The sequence below is a fragment of the Pseudophryne corroboree genome, chromosome 3, assembly GCF_028390025.1.
Source record: "Pseudophryne corroboree isolate aPseCor3 chromosome 3, aPseCor3.hap2, whole genome shotgun sequence".
Lineage (NCBI taxonomy): Eukaryota > Metazoa > Chordata > Amphibia > Anura > Myobatrachidae > Pseudophryne > Pseudophryne corroboree.
In genome coordinates this window covers 805,646,654-805,659,549 of record NC_086446.1, presented here as the reverse complement: position 1 = coordinate 805,659,549, position 12,896 = coordinate 805,646,654, and positions in this window count along the sequence as shown.

The window sequence follows — 12,896 nt, the reverse complement described above, 5'->3', positions numbered from 1 at the left end:
CATGTGTGTTGCTATCCTGGCTGTCACTGGTGTTACTGCCGGGTGCTGCAGCTGTACATGTGTGTTGCTGTCCTGGCTGTCACTGTTTTTACTGCCGGGTGCTGCAGCTGTACATGTGTGTTGCTGTCCTGGCTGTCACTGGTGTTACTGCCGGGTGCTGCAGCTGTACATGTGTGTTGCTGTCCTGGCTGTCACTGGTGTTACTGCCGGGTGCTGCAGCTGTACATGTGTGTTGCTGTCCTGGCTGTCACTGGTGTTACTGCCGGGTGCTGCAGCTGTACATGTGTGTTGCTGTCCTGGCTGTCACTGGTGTTACTGCCGGGTGCTGCAGCTGTACATGTGTGTTGCTGTCCTGGCTGTCACTGGTGTTACTGCCGGGTGCTGCAGCTGTACATGTGTGTTGCTGTCCTGGCTGTCACTGGTGTTACTGCCGGGTGCTGCAGCTGTACATGTGTGTTGCTGTCCTGGCTGTCACTGGTGTTACTGCCGGGTGATGCAGCTGTACATGGGTGTTGATGTCCTGGCTGTCACTGGTGTTACCGCCGGGTGATGCAGCTGTACATGGGTGTTGCTGTCCTGGCTGTCACTGGTGTTACCGCCGGGTGCTGCAGCTGTACATGTGTGTTGCTGTCCTGGCTGTCACTGGTGTTACCGCCTGGTGATGCAGCTGTACATGGGTGTTGATGTCCAGTCTGTCACTGGTGTTACCGCCTGGTGATGCAGCTGTACATGTGTGTTGCTATCCTGGCTGTCACTGGTGTTACTGCCGGGTGATGCAGCTGTACATGTGTGTTGCTGTCCTGGCTGTCACTGGTGTTACCGCCTGGTGATGCAGCTGTACATGTGTGTTGCTATCCTGGCTGTCACTGGTGTTACTGCCGGGTGATGCAGCTGTACATGGGTGTTGATGTCCTGGCTGTCACTGGTGTTACTGCCGGGTGATGCAGCTGTACATGGGTGTTGATGTCCTGGCTGTCACTGGTGTTACCGCCGGGTGATGCAGCTGTACATGGGTGTTGATGTCCTGGCTGTCACTGGTGTTACTGCCGGGTGATGCAGCTGTACATGGGTGTTGATGTCCTGGCTGTCACTGGTGTTACCGCCGGGTGATGCAGCTGTACATGGGTGTTGCTGTCCTGGGTGTCACTGGTGTTACTGCCGGGTGCTGCAGCTGTACATGGGTGTTGCTGTCCTGGGTGTCACTGGTGTTACTGCCGGGTGCTGCAGCTGTACATGTGTGTTGCTGTCCTGGCTGTCACTGGTGTTACTGCCGGGTGCTGCAGCTGTACATGTGTGTTGCTGTCCTGGCTGTCACTGGTGTTACTGCCGGGTGCTGCAGCTGTACATGTGTGTTGCTGTCCTGGCTGTCACTGGTGTTACTGCCGGGTGCTGCAGCTGTACATGTGTGTTGCTGTCCTGGCTGTCACTGGTGTTACCGCCGGGTGCTGCAGCTGTACATGTGTGTTGCTGTCCTGGTTGTGACTGGTGTTACTGCCGTGTGCTGCAGCTGTACATGTGTGTTGCTGTCCTGGCTGTCACTGGTGTTACCGCCGGGTGCTGCAGCTGTACATGTGTGTTGCTGTCCTGGCTGTCACTGGTGTTACTGCCGGGTGCTGCAGCTGTACATGTGTGTTGCTGTCCTGGCTGTCACTGGTGTTACTGCCGGGTGATGCAGCTGTACATGTGTGTTGCTGTCCTAGCTGTCACTGGTGTTACCGCCTGGTGATGCAGCTGTACATGTGTGTTGCTATCCTGGCTGTCACTGGTGTTACTGCCGGGTGATGCAGCTGTACATGTGTGTTGCTGTCCTGGCTGTCACTGTTTTTACTGCCGGGTGCTGCAGCTGTACATGTGTGTTGCTGTCCTGGCTGTCACTGGTGTTACTGCCGGGTGCTGCAGCTGTACATGTGTGTTGCTGTCCTGGCTGTCACTGGTGTTACTGCCGGGTGCTGCAGCTGTACATGTGTGTTGCTGTCCTGGCTGTCACTGGTGTTACTGCTGGGTGATGCAGCTGTACATGTGTGTTGCTGTCCTGGCTGTCACTGGTGTTACTGCCGGGTGCTGCAGCTGTACATGTGTGTTGCTGTCCTGGCTGTCACTGGTGTTACTGCCGGGTGCTGCAGCTGTACATGTGTGTTGCTGTCCTGGCTGTCACTGGTGTTACTGCCGGGTGCTGCAGCTGTACATGTGTGTTGCTGTCCTGGCTGTCACTGGTGTTACTGCCGGGTGCTGCAGCTGTACATGTGTGTTGCTGTCCTGGCTGTCACTGGTGTTACTGCCGGGTGCTGCAGCTGTACATGTGTGTTGCTGTCCTGGCTGTCACTGGTGTTACTGCCGGGTGCTGCAGCTGTACATGTGTGTTGCTGTCCTGGCTGTCACTGGTGTTACTGCCGGGTGCTGCAGCTGTACATGTGTGTTGCTGTCCTGGCTGTCACTGGTGTTACTGCCGGGTGATGCAGCTGTACATGTGTGTTGCTGTCCTGGCTGTCACTGGTGTTACTGCCGGGTGATGCAGCTGTACATGGGTGTTGCTATCCTGGCTGTCACTGGTGTTACTGCCGGGTGATGCAGCTGTACATGTGTGTTGCTGTCCTGGCTGTCACTGGTGTTACCGCCTGGTGATGCAGCTGTACATGTGTGTTGCTATCCTGGCTGTCACTGGTGTTACTGCCGGGTGATGCAGCTGTACATGGGTGTTGATGTCCTGGCTGTCACTGGTGTTACTGCCGGGTGATGCAGCTGTACATGTGTGTTGATGTCCTGGCTGTCACTGGTGTTACCGCCGGGTGATGCAGCTGTACATGGGTGTTGATGTCCTGGCTGTCACTGGTGTTACTGCCGGGTGATGCAGCTGTACATGGGTGTTGCTGTCCTGGCTGTCACTGGTGTTACTGCCGGGTGATGCAGCTGTACATGTGTGTTGCTGTCCTGGCTGTCACTGGTGTTACCGCCGGGTGATGCAGCTGTACATGGGTGTTGCTGTCCTGGCTGTCACTGGTGTTACTGCTGGGTGATGCAGCTGTACATGTGTGTTGCTATCCTGGCTGTCACTGGTGTTACTGCCGGGTGCTGCAGCTGTACATGTGTGTTGCTGTCCTGGCTGTCACTGTTTTTACTGCCGGGTGCTGCAGCTGTACATGTGTGTTGCTGTCCTGGCTGTCACTGGTGTTACTGCCGGGTGCTGCAGCTGTACATGTGTGTTGCTGTCCTGGCTGTCACTGGTGTTACTGCCGGGTGCTGCAGCTGTACATGTGTGTTGCTGTCCTGGCTGTCACTGGTGTTACTGCCGGGTGCTGCAGCTGTACATGTGTGTTGCTGTCCTGGCTGTCACTGGTGTTACTGCCGGGTGCTGCAGCTGTACATGTGTGTTGCTGTCCTGGCTGTCACTGGTGTTACTGCCGGGTGCTGCAGCTGTACATGTGTGTTGCTGTCCTGGCTGTCACTGGTGTTACTGCCGGGTGCTGCAGCTGTACATGTGTGTTGCTGTCCTGGCTGTCACTGGTGTTACTGCCGGGTGATGCAGCTGTACATGGGTGTTGATGTCCTGGCTGTCACTGGTGTTACCGCCGGGTGATGCAGCTGTACATGGGTGTTGCTGTCCTGGCTGTCACTGGTGTTACCGCCGGGTGCTGCAGCTGTACATGTGTGTTGCTGTCCTGGCTGTCACTGGTGTTACCGCCTGGTGATGCAGCTGTACATGGGTGTTGATGTCCAGTCTGTCACTGGTGTTACCGCCTGGTGATGCAGCTGTACATGTGTGTTGCTATCCTGGCTGTCACTGGTGTTACTGCCGGGTGATGCAGCTGTACATGTGTGTTGCTGTCCTGGCTGTCACTGGTGTTACCGCCTGGTGATGCAGCTGTACATGTGTGTTGCTATCCTGGCTGTCACTGGTGTTACTGCCGGGTGATGCAGCTGTACATGGGTGTTGATGTCCTGGCTGTCACTGGTGTTACTGCCGGGTGATGCAGCTGTACATGGGTGTTGATGTCCTGGCTGTCACTGGTGTTACCGCCGGGTGATGCAGCTGTACATGGGTGTTGATGTCCTGGCTGTCACTGGTGTTACTGCCGGGTGATGCAGCTGTACATGGGTGTTGATGTCCTGGCTGTCACTGGTGTTACCGCCGGGTGATGCAGCTGTACATGGGTGTTGCTGTCCTGGGTGTCACTGGTGTTACTGCCGGGTGCTGCAGCTGTACATGGGTGTTGCTGTCCTGGGTGTCACTGGTGTTACTGCCGGGTGCTGCAGCTGTACATGTGTGTTGCTGTCCTGGCTGTCACTGGTGTTACTGCCGGGTGCTGCAGCTGTACATGTGTGTTGCTGTCCTGGCTGTCACTGGTGTTACTGCCGGGTGCTGCAGCTGTACATGTGTGTTGCTGTCCTGGCTGTCACTGGTGTTACTGCCGGGTGCTGCAGCTGTACATGTGTGTTGCTGTCCTGGCTGTCACTGGTGTTACCGCCGGGTGCTGCAGCTGTACATGTGTGTTGCTGTCCTGGTTGTGACTGGTGTTACTGCCGTGTGCTGCAGCTGTACATGTGTGTTGCTGTCCTGGCTGTCACTGGTGTTACCGCCGGGTGCTGCAGCTGTACATGTGTGTTGCTGTCCTGGCTGTCACTGGTGTTACTGCCGGGTGCTGCAGCTGTACATGTGTGTTGCTGTCCTGGCTGTCACTGGTGTTACTGCCGGGTGATGCAGCTGTACATGTGTGTTGCTGTCCTAGCTGTCACTGGTGTTACCGCCTGGTGATGCAGCTGTACATGTGTGTTGCTATCCTGGCTGTCACTGGTGTTACTGCCGGGTGATGCAGCTGTACATGTGTGTTGCTGTCCTGGCTGTCACTGTTTTTACTGCCGGGTGCTGCAGCTGTACATGTGTGTTGCTGTCCTGGCTGTCACTGGTGTTACTGCCGGGTGCTGCAGCTGTACATGTGTGTTGCTGTCCTGGCTGTCACTGGTGTTACTGCCGGGTGCTGCAGCTGTACATGTGTGTTGCTGTCCTGGCTGTCACTGGTGTTACTGCCGGGTGCTGCAGCTGTACATGTGTGTTGCTGTCCTGGCTGTCACTGGTGTTACTGCCGGGTGCTGCAGCTGTACATGTGTGTTGCTGTCCTGGCTGTCACTGGTGTTACTGCCGGGTGCTGCAGCTGTACATGTGTGTTGCTGTCCTGGCTGTCACTGGTGTTACTGCCGGGTGCTGCAGCTGTACATGTGTGTTGCTGTCCTGGCTGTCACTGGTGTTACTGCCGGGTGCTGCAGCTGTACATGTGTGTTGCTGTCCTGGCTGTCACTGGTGTTACTGCCGGGTGATGCAGCTGTACATGTGTGTTGCTGTCCTGGCTGTCACTGGTGTTACTGCCGGGTGATGCAGCTGTACATGGGTGTTGCTATCCTGGCTGTCACTGGTGTTACTGCCGGGTGATGCAGCTGTACATGTGTGTTGCTGTCCTGGCTGTCACTGGTGTTACCGCCTGGTGATGCAGCTGTACATGTGTGTTGCTATCCTGGCTGTCACTGGTGTTACTGCCGGGTGATGCAGCTGTACATGGGTGTTGATGTCCTGGCTGTCACTGGTGTTACTGCCGGGTGATGCAGCTGTACATGTGTGTTGATGTCCTGGCTGTCACTGGTGTTACCGCCGGGTGATGCAGCTGTACATGGGTGTTGATGTCCTGGCTGTCACTGGTGTTACTGCCGGGTGATGCAGCTGTACATGGGTGTTGCTGTCCTGGCTGTCACTGGTGTTACTGCCGGGTGATGCAGCTGTACATGTGTGTTGCTGTCCTGGCTGTCACTGGTGTTACCGCCGGGTGATGCAGCTGTACATGGGTGTTGCTGTCCTGGCTGTCACTGGTGTTACCGCCGGGTGATGCAGCTGTACATGTGTGTTGCTGTCCTAGCTGTCACTGGTGTTACCGCCTGGTGATGCAGCTGTACATGTGTGTTGCTGTCCTAGCTGTCACTGGTGTTACCGCCGGGTGATGCAGCTGTACATGTGTGTTGCTGTCCTGGCTGTCACTGGTGTTACCGCCGGGTGCTGCAGCTGTACATGTGTGTTGCTGTCCTGGCTGTCACTGGTGTTACTGCCGGGTGATGCAGCTGTACATGTGTGTTGCTGTCCTGTCTGTCACTGGTGTTACCGCCTGGTGATGCAGCTGTACATGGGTGTTGATGTCCTGTCTGTCACTGGTGTTACCGCCTGGTGATGCAGCTGTACATGTGTGTTGCTATCCTGGCTGTCACTGGTGTTACTGCCGGGTGATGCAGCTGTACATGTGTGTTGCTGTCCTGGCTGTCACTGGTGTTACTGCCGGGTGCTGCAGCTGTACATGTGTGTTGCTGTCCTGGCTGTCACTGGTGTTACTGCTGGGTGATGCAGCTGTACATGTGTGTTGCTGTCCTGGCTGTCACAGGTGTTACTGCCGGGTGCTGCAGCTGTACATGTGTGTTGCTGTCCTGGCTGTCACTGGTGTTACTGCCGGGTGCTGCAGCTGTACATGTGTGTTGCTGTCCTGGCTGTCACTGTTTTTACTGCCGGGTGCTGCAGCTGTACATGTGTGTTGCTGTCCTGGCTGTCACTGGTGTTACTGCCGGGTGCTGCAGCTGTACATGTGTGTTGCTGTCCTGGCTGTCACTGTTTTTACTGCCGGGTGCTGCAGCTGTACATGTGTGTTGCTGTCCTGGCTGTCACTGGTGTTACTGCCGGGTGCTGCAGCTGTACATGTGTGTTGCTGTCCTGGCTGTCACTGGTGGTACCGCCGGGTGATGCAGCTGTACATGTGTGTTGCTATCCTGGCTGTCACTGGTGTTACTGCCGGGTGCTGCAGCTGTACATGTGTGTTGCTGTCCTGGCTGTCACTGTTTTTACTGCCGGGTGCTGCAGCTGTACATGTGTGTTGCTGTCCTGGCTGTCACTGGTGTTACTGCCGGGTGCTGCAGCTGTACATGTGTGTTGCTGTCCTGGCTGTCACTGGTGGTACCGCCGGGTGATGCAGCTGTACATGGGTGTTGCTGTCCTGGCTGTCACTGGTGTTACTGCTGGGTGATGCAGCTGTACATGTGTGTTGCTATCCTGGCTGTCACTGGTGTTACTGCCGGGTGCTGCAGCTGTACATGTGTGTTGCTGTCCTGGCTGTCACTGTTTTTACTGCCGGGTGCTGCAGCTGTACATGTGTGTTGCTGTCCTGGCTGTCACTGGTGTTACTGCCGGGTGCTGCAGCTGTACATGTGTGTTGCTGTCCTGGCTGTCACTGGTGTTACTGCCGGGTGCTGCAGCTGTACATGTGTGTTGCTGTCCTGGCTGTCACTGGTGTTACTGCCGGGTGCTGCAGCTGTACATGTGTGTTGCTGTCCTGGCTGTCACTGGTGTTACTGCCGGGTGCTGCAGCTGTACATGTGTGTTGCTGTCCTGGCTGTCACTGGTGTTACTGCCGGGTGCTGCAGCTGTACATGTGTGTTGCTGTCCTGGCTGTCACTGGTGTTACTGCCGGGTGCTGCAGCTGTACATGTGTGTTGCTGTCCTGGCTGTCACTGGTGTTACTGCCGGGTGCTGCAGCTGTACATGTGTGTTGCTGTCCTGGCTGTCACTGGTGTTACTGCCGGGTGATGCAGCTGTACATGGGTGTTGATGTCCTGGCTGTCACTGGTGTTACCGCCGGGTGATGCAGCTGTACATGGGTGTTGCTGTCCTTGCTGTCACTGGTGTTACCGCCGGGTGCTGCAGCTGTACATGTGTGTTGCTGTCCTGGCTGTCACTGGTGTTACTGCCGGGTGCTGCAGCTGTACATGTGTGTTGCTGTCCTGGCTGTCACTGGTGTTACTGCCGGGTGATGCAGCTGTACATGTGTGTTGCTGTCCTGTCTGTCACTGGTGTTACCGCCTGGTGATGCAGCTGTACATGTGTGTTGCTATCCTGGCTGTCACTGGTGTTACTGCCGGGTGATGCAGCTGTACATGTGTGTTGCTGTCCTGGCTGTCACTGGTGTTACCGCCTGGTGATGCAGCTGTACATGTGTGTTGCTATCCTGGCTGTCACTGGTGTTACTGCCGGGTGATGCAGCTGTACATGGGTGTTGATGTCCTGGCTGTCACTGGTGTTACTGCCGGGTGATGCAGCAGTACATGGGTGTTGATGTCCTGGCTGTCACTGGTGTTACCGCCGGGTGATGCAGCTGTACATGGGTGTTGATGTCCTGGCTGTCACTGGTGTTACCGCCGGGTGATGCAGCTGTACATGGGTGTTGATGTCCTGGCTGTCACTGGTGTTACTGCTGGGTGATGCAGCTGTACATGGGTGTTGATGTCCTGGCTGTCACTGGTGTTACCGCCGGGTGATGCAGCTGTACATGGGTGTTGCTGTCCTGGGTGTCACTGGTGTTACTGCCGGGTGCTGCAGCTGTGCATGGGTGTTGCTGTCCTGGGTGTCACTGGTGTTACTGCCGGGTGCTGCAGCTGTACATGTGTGTTGCTGTCCTGGCTGTCACTGGTGTTACTGCCGGGTGCTGCAGCTGTACATGTGTGTTGCTGTCCTGGCTGTCACTGGTGTTACCGCCGGGTGCTGCAGCTGTACATGTGTGTTGCTGTCCTGGTTGTGACTGGTGTTACTGCCGGGTGCTGCAGCTGTACATGTGTGTTGCTGTCCTGGCTGTCACTGGTGTTACTGCCGGGTGCTGCAGCTGTACATGTGTGTTGCTGTCCTGGCTGTCACTGGTGTTACTGCCGGGTGCTGCAGCTGTACATGTGTGTTGCTGTCCTGGCTATCACTGGTGTTACTGCCGGGTGCTGCAGCTGTACATGTGTGTTGCTGTCCTGGCTGTCACTGGTGTTACTGCCGGGTGCTGCAGCTGTACATGTGTGTTGCTGTCCTGGCTGTCACTGGTGTTACTGCCGGGTGCTGCAGCTGTACATGTGTGTTGCTGTCCTGGCTGTCACTGGTGTTACTGCCGGGTGCTGCAGCTGTACATGTGTGTTGCTGTCCTGGCTGTCACTGGTGTTACTGCCGGGTGCTGCAGCTGTACATGTGTGTTGCTGTCCTGGCTGTCACTGGTGTTACTGCCGGGTGCTGCAGCTGTACATGTGTGTTGCTGTCCTGGCTGTCACTGGTGTTACTGCCGGGTGATGCAGCTGTACATGGGTGTTGATGTCCTGGCTGTCACTGGTGTTACCGCCGGGTGATGCAGCTGTACATGGGTGTTGCTGTCCTGGCTGTCACTGGTGTTACCGCCGGGTGCTGCAGCTGTACATGTGTGTTGCTGTCCTGGCTGTCACTGGTGTTACTGCCGGGTGATGCAGCTGTACATGGGTGTTGCTGTCCTGTCTGTCACTGGTGTTACCGCCTGGTGATGCAGCTGTACATGGGTGTTGATGTCCTGGCTGTCACTGGTGTTACTGCCGGGTGATGCAGCTGTACATGGGTGTTGATGTCCTGGCTGTCACTGGTGTTACCGCCGGGTGATGCAGCTGTACATGGGTGTTGATGTCCTGGCTGTCACTGGTGTTACTGCCGGGTGATGCAGCTGTACATGGGTGTTGATGTCCTGGCTGTCACTGGTGTTACCGCCGGGTGATGCAGCTGTACATGGGTGTTGCTGTCCTGGGTGTCACTGGTGTTACTGCCGGGTGCTGCAGCTGTACATGGGTGTTGCTGTCCTGGGTGTCACTGGTGTTACTGCCGGGTGCTGCAGCTGTACATGTGTGTTGCTGTCCTGGCTGTCACTGGTGTTACTGCCGGGTGCTGCAGCTGTACATGTGTGTTGCTGTCCTGGCTGTCACTGGTGTTACTGCCGGGTGCTGCAGCTGTACATGTGTGTTGCTGTCCTGGCTGTCACTGGTGTTACCGCCGGGTGCTGCAGCTGTACATGTGTGTTGCTGTCCTGGTTGTGACTGGTGTTACTGCCGTGTGCTGCAGCTGTACATGTGTGTTGCTGTCCTGGCTGTCACTGGTGTTACCGCCGGGTGCTGCAGCTGTACATGTGTGTTGCTGTCCTGGCTGTCACTGGTGTTACTGCCGGGTGCTGCAGCTGTACATGTGTGTTGCTGTCCTGGCTGTCACTGGTGTTACTGCCGGGTGATGCAGCTGTACATGTGTGTTGCTGTCCTAGCTGTCACTGGTGTTACCGCCTGGTGATGCAGCTGTACATGTGTGTTGCTATCCTGGCTGTCACTGGTGTTACTGCCGGGTGATGCAGCTGTACATGTGTGTTGCTGTCCTGGCTGTCACTGTTTTTACTGCCGGGTGCTGCAGCTGTACATGTGTGTTGCTGTCCTGGCTGTCACTGGTGTTACTGCCGGGTGCTGCAGCTGTACATGTGTGTTGCTGTCCTGGCTGTCACTGGTGTTACTGCCGGGTGCTGCAGCTGTACATGTGTGTTGCTGTCCTGGCTGTCACTGGTGTTACTGCCGGGTGCTGCAGCTGTACATGTGTGTTGCTGTCCTGGCTGTCACTGGTGTTACTGCCGGGTGCTGCAGCTGTACATGTGTGTTGCTGTCCTGGCTGTCACTGGTGTTACTGCCGGGTGCTGCAGCTGTACATGTGTGTTGCTGTCCTGGCTGTCACTGGTGTTACTGCCGGGTGCTGCAGCTGTACATGTGTGTTGCTGTCCTGGCTGTCACTGGTGTTACTGCCGGGTGCTGCAGCTGTACATGTGTGTTGCTGTCCTGGCTGTCACTGGTGTTACTGCCGGGTGATGCAGCTGTACATGTGTGTTGCTGTCCTGGCTGTCACTGGTGTTACTGCCGGGTGATGCAGCTGTACATGGGTGTTGCTATCCTGGCTGTCACTGGTGTTACTGCCGGGTGATGCAGCTGTACATGTGTGTTGCTGTCCTGGCTGTCACTGGTGTTACCGCCTGGTGATGCAGCTGTACATGTGTGTTGCTATCCTGGCTGTCACTGGTGTTACTGCCGGGTGATGCAGCTGTACATGGGTGTTGATGTCCTGGCTGTCACTGGTGTTACTGCCGGGTGATGCAGCTGTACATGGGTGTTGATGTCCTGGCTGTCACTGGTGTTACCGCCGGGTGATGCAGCTGTACATGGGTGTTGATGTCCTGGCTGTCACTGGTGTTACTGCCGGGTGATGCAGCTGTACATGGGTGTTGCTGTCCTGGCTGTCACTGGTGTTACTGCCGGGTGATGCAGCTGTACATGTGTGTTGCTGTCCTGGCTGTCACTGGTGTTACCGCCGGGTGATGCAGCTGTACATGGGTGTTGCTGTCCTAGCTGTCACTGGTGTTACCGCCGGGTGATGCAGCTGTACATGTGTGTTGCTGTCCTGGCTGTCACTGGTGTTACCGCCGGGTGCTGCAGCTGTACATGTGTGTTGCTGTCCTGGCTGTCACTGGTGTTACTGCCGGGTGATGCAGCTGTACATGTGTGTTGCTGTCCTGTCTGTCACTGGTGTTACCGCCTGGTGATGCAGCTGTACATGGGTGTTGATGTCCTGTCTGTCACTGGTGTTACCGCCTGGTGATGCAGCTGTACATGTGTGTTGCTATCCTGGCTGTCACTGGTGTTACTGCCGGGTGATGCAGCTGTACATGTGTGTTGCTGTCCTGGCTGTCACTGGTGTTACTGCCGGGTGCTGCAGCTGTACATGTGTGTTGCTGTCCTGGCTGTCACTGGTGTTACTGCTGGGTGATGCAGCTGTACATGTGTGTTGCTGTCCTGGCTGTCACAGGTGTTACTGCCGGGTGCTGCAGCTGTACATGTGTGTTGCTGTCCTGGCTGTCACTGGTGTTACTGCCGGGTGCTGCAGCTGTACATGTGTGTTGCTGTCCTGGCTGTCACTGTTTTTACTGCCGGGTGCTGCAGCTGTACATGTGTGTTGCTGTCCTGGCTGTCACTGGTGTTACTGCCGGGTGCTGCAGCTGTACATGTGTGTTGCTGTCCTGGCTGTCACTGTTTTTACTGCCGGGTGCTGCAGCTGTACATGTGTGTTGCTGTCCTGGCTGTCACTGGTGTTACTGCCGGGTGCTGCAGCTGTACATGTGTGTTGCTGTCCTGGCTGTCACTGGTGGTACCGCCGGGTGATGCAGCTGTACATGTGTGTTGCTATCCTGGCTGTCACTGGTGTTACTGCCGGGTGCTGCAGCTGTACATGTGTGTTGCTGTCCTGGCTGTCACTGTTTTTACTGCCGGGTGCTGCAGCTGTACATGTGTGTTGCTGTCCTGGCTGTCACTGGTGTTACTGCCGGGTGCTGCAGCTGTACATGTGTGTTGCTGTCCTGGCTGTCACTGGTGGTACCGCCGGGTGATGCAGCTGTACATGGGTGTTGCTGTCCTGGCTGTCACTGGTGTTACTGCTGGGTGATGCAGCTGTACATGTGTGTTGCTATCCTGGCTGTCACTGGTGTTACTGCCGGGTGCTGCAGCTGTACATGTGTGTTGCTGTCCTGGCTGTCACTGTTTTTACTGCCGGGTGCTGCAGCTGTACATGGGTGTTGATGTCCTGGCTGTCACTGGTGTTACCGCCGGGTGATGCAGCTGTACATGGGTGTTGCTGTCCTGGGTGTCACTGGTGTTACTGCCGGGTGCTGCAGCTGTGCATGGGTGTTGCTGTCCTGGGTGTCACTGGTGTTACTGCCGGGTGCTGCAGCTGTACATGTGTGTTGCTGTCCTGGCTGTCACTGGTGTTACTGCCGGGTGCTGCAGCTGTACATGTGTGTTGCTGTCCTGGCTGTCACTGGTGTTACCGCCGGGTGCTGCAGCTGTACATGTGTGTTGCTGTCCTGGTTGTGACTGGTGTTACTGCCGGGTGCTGCAGCTGTACATGTGTGTTGCTGTCCTGGCTGTCACTGGTGTTACTGCCGGGTGCTGCAGCTGTACATGTGTGTTGCTGTCCTGGCTGTCACTGGTGTTACTGCCGGGTGCTGCAGCTGTACATGTGTGTTGCTGTC